Consider the following 3,935-nt stretch of genomic DNA (forward strand, 5'->3'; position numbering starts at 1 on the left):
AGTCCCGAGTTTTAAAGTCATGCATACATCCCTTTTCTTGAAGTTGTTGATGTTTGTGGATTTTGATATGAGGTGTTTATTCGATATTGCATGCCTGTCTCTTTTACTTAGAAATTATATTTCTAACCGGATTATTCCGACCGTTGTCTTTGTTTTGTATGTGTAACTTGGCAACAGGAGGATCAGGAGCTGGACCGAGTCGTCTTGGTTAGCTTGGGGTGAGATGGATAGAAGTGAGACTCCGCGTCGTAGGGCCGAGACTTTTGAACTTGTATTAGTTTTGTTGAGTCGTTGGAACTCTGATTTTAGAACTCGACTTGTTTTGTATTGCGGGAAGGATTTAGAAATTGTGGTATGTTCTGATTTCGTGTTGTATTGTATGTTGGAGCTTGGATTTGATTTGATTCGTGTTTGGCTTGATTTTCTCCAGGTTCCCCTATTTTCTGCCCGTTTGGCCTGCGCGCGGGCGAGGCTTGTCCTCGCGCGCGCGCGAGCTGCCTGGAGTGGCTCGGGTATTTTTGCACCCGCGCGCGCGAGCCCCTTCCTCGCGCGGGCGCGAGCTTCCCTCGAGGCCACTGGCCCTTTCTCCTGCGCACGCACGAGGCGATAGCTCGCGCGGGCGCGAGGCGTGTCTTTAAAAAAAAAAATTAAAAAAAAAATTCTGATTTGTTCCCGCGACTTACCGTGTTCAATTATGTTTAATTATTTCGAGTTTAGAATCGGGGTCTCACATGGCTCGTGATAGCTAACCAGCTATGCTCTGCGTCAGTGCATGTCAGTCGACCTCTTCTGCTCACGATCTACCATCAGCGTTCTTCTTGTATTAATATCATGCTTTTGAACATGAAGTTTCCCGTGTGCCTACCTGTAGTGACCCTTACCCAGATCACCTACTAAACAGAACTTAGGCATGCAATTAACTTAATTAAATAGATATCAGAATAAAAACTGCGGAATCCATAAACAAAATATACAATCCCACAAAAAGGAATCTGTAATTTATCCAATAATATACAACCAAATCGAATAGCTGTATAAACCCAAACAACAGTAATAAAACCTAAGCGAAGCTCCAGCTGGCCAACAACTGACTAGCCCCTCCTGGATCCACCCTCCTCGTCCAATCGCAAACCTGCCCCATGGAATAGGGTGTCCAGAAAATACAGAGTACGAGACGTGAGCATAAAACGCTCAGTGCGAGAGTATGAGTATACATGCATGCAAAGTGAACTCCCTAAAGACTCGAGGTCAAGGATCAGATAACAGAGACAGACCGGGCCCTGGTATGTAGCACGTTGTGCCGTCGCTTCAGGAGGTGGCTCCCATACCGAGATAACCGTGGATACGCTGGACCCAAATCGATGGAAGTCCATCCACTAACAGGATAGGGTACAACCCTACTAACAGACATCTCGAAAGAGATACAGCAAGATGCAAATGAATGTAGCATAATATCATGGCATATAAATCATGCAGTCACATAATACATGCATACTCAGTCAGGATATCTCGAACAGTACTTTCTTACCTCAAAACAGTGCAAGCTCTACCAACTCTAGGTCCACGCCTATAGTCTGCTCTACACTGCCAAATGATACTATTATCATTAAAGTGTTCTAAAAGCCTTAACTATGCTATTGCATACTCCTAAATATTTATAGGAAGCAAAAGTTATACCTTCGTCCGTCGTTAGCCCTTTGATGTCGATGCCTCCAGAACTTGGGCACAACTCCGCTACGACTACCGAACGCCTCGCCGACCTCCGGACCAAGCCTAAGAAGACTAGAACAGCTCCAAAAGGACTAGAATGGAAAGGAGAACTCGGAATTGGCAAATGAAAGTGAAGCCTCGGCCTTCTATTTATAGACAATGATCGGAACTTCTGATCCTTGATCGAAACGTCCGAACCTCGATCGGAACGTCCGATCCTGCCATCGGAGCTTCCGAAGATCCTGATCTGCCACATGTCAAAATATCACTTGTTGATTCCGGATAGGGGTGATCGGAGCTTCCGCTCCTGATCGGAGCTTCCGATCTTGCCACACGTCATGCCTGACGTAATATCGATCGGAGCTTCCGATCCTGTTCGGAGCTTTCGATCCTGATCGGTGCTTCCGAACTCACCTTCGGAGCTTCCAAACTTTACCCAAGTAATTATGATTAATCTCTCAATTACTTATTTTGGTTACGGGCTACTACATTCTCCCCCACTTAAGATATTTCGTCCTCGAAATCAGATCTTAAGTACCAAATGCAAATACAAAAATCAGAAACATTCTTTATTCAAATCAAACGTTTACAGAGTTTGCAACTGAATACAATTTAAAGAATGAAATCAAAACAACTCAGGATGGTCTTTACGCATCCTGTCCTCAAGCTCCCAAGTAACTTCCTCAGTGCCTCGGCGCTGCCACTGAACTAAAACCAAAGGAATGACTTTGTTCCGTAAAACCTTATCCTTATAATCCAGGATACGAAGAGGTTTCTCAACATAAGTCAAATCCTTGTCTACCTGAACCTCAGACCGCTGCAGAATATGAGATTCATCCGCCACATACCGTCGCAACAGAGATACGTGGAACACATCGTGAATACTGGATAGATGCGGTGGCAAAGCTAGTCGATAAGCCAAATCGCCAATGCTCTCCAAGATCTCAAACGGACCGATAAATCTGGGAGACAACTTGCCCTTAAGGCCAAATCTGAGAATCTTGCGGAAAGGTGACACTCTCAGAAACACTTTCTCCCCGACCTCGAACTACAAGGGCCTACGCTTGATATTAGCATAACTGGCCTGACGATCTTGTGCAGTCTTAATCCGTTTCTTGATTTGATCAACAATATCTATCGCCTGCTGGATAAACTCCGGTCCCTCAGCCTGTTTCTTCCCCACTTCTTCTCAGAAGAGTGGAGTACGACAACGTCGCCCATACAACGCCTCAAAAGGTGGCATCCCAATACTAGTGTGATAGCTGTTGTTGTAAGAGAACTCGATCAACGGCAAATGATCCTGCCAGGCTGAACCAAAATCCATGACGCACGCTCTAAGCATATCCTCTAACGTACGGATAGTGCGCTCTGACTGACCATCAGTCTCCGGATGATAGGCTGTACTCAAACTGAGAGTAGTACCCATCGCACGCTGAACACTCCCCCAGAATCTAGAAGTAAACCTGGGGTCCCGATCGCTGACAATGCTCACAGGCACTCCATGAAGTCGGAAGATCTCCTGAATGTACATCCGTGCCATGCGATCAACAGAGTACTCTCGGCTATAGGCAATGAAATGTGCTGACTTGGTGAGTCGGTCCACCACAACCCAGATAGCATCACAGTTCCTCGGGGATACCGGCAAATGGGTCACAAAGTCCATTGTGATAAACTCCCATTTCCATTCAGGAATAGGCAGACTGTGAAGCAATCCTCCAGGTTGTCGGTGCTCTGCCTTGACCTGTTGACACACCAAACATCTCGAAACAAACTGATAAACACTGCGTTTCATTCCCTTCCACCAGAAACGAGTACGTAGATCCTTGTACATCTTGTTGCTCCCAGGGTGAATACTCAACTTAGTGCGATGCGCCTGAGACAAAATCTCCTCTCGCAACTCTTCATCCTGAGGAATCACAAGCCTACCAGACAAAAACAGAAAGCCATCTGACTGATAATGAAATCCAGATGAGCTACCCTCGTTAGCTAGACGAGCTAAACGCTGGGTCTTCGAATCAGACATCTGAGCATCTCGGATCCGCGAATACAAGGCTGGCTCAGATAATATCGCAAACATCTGGATACTCTGCATACCTTTCTTATGCTTGAAGGTATAACCTGAAGTACAACAGTCACTGATCGCACTAGACATCGAACAAATCTGAAGTGCGGATAGTCGCACCTTGCGACTCAAAGCATCAGCGGTGAGATTAGCAGCTCCCAGA

This window comes from Henckelia pumila, chromosome 3 (genome assembly GCF_033568475.1).
Source record: "Henckelia pumila isolate YLH828 chromosome 3, ASM3356847v2, whole genome shotgun sequence".
NCBI classification, from domain to species: domain Eukaryota; kingdom Viridiplantae; phylum Streptophyta; class Magnoliopsida; order Lamiales; family Gesneriaceae; genus Henckelia; species Henckelia pumila.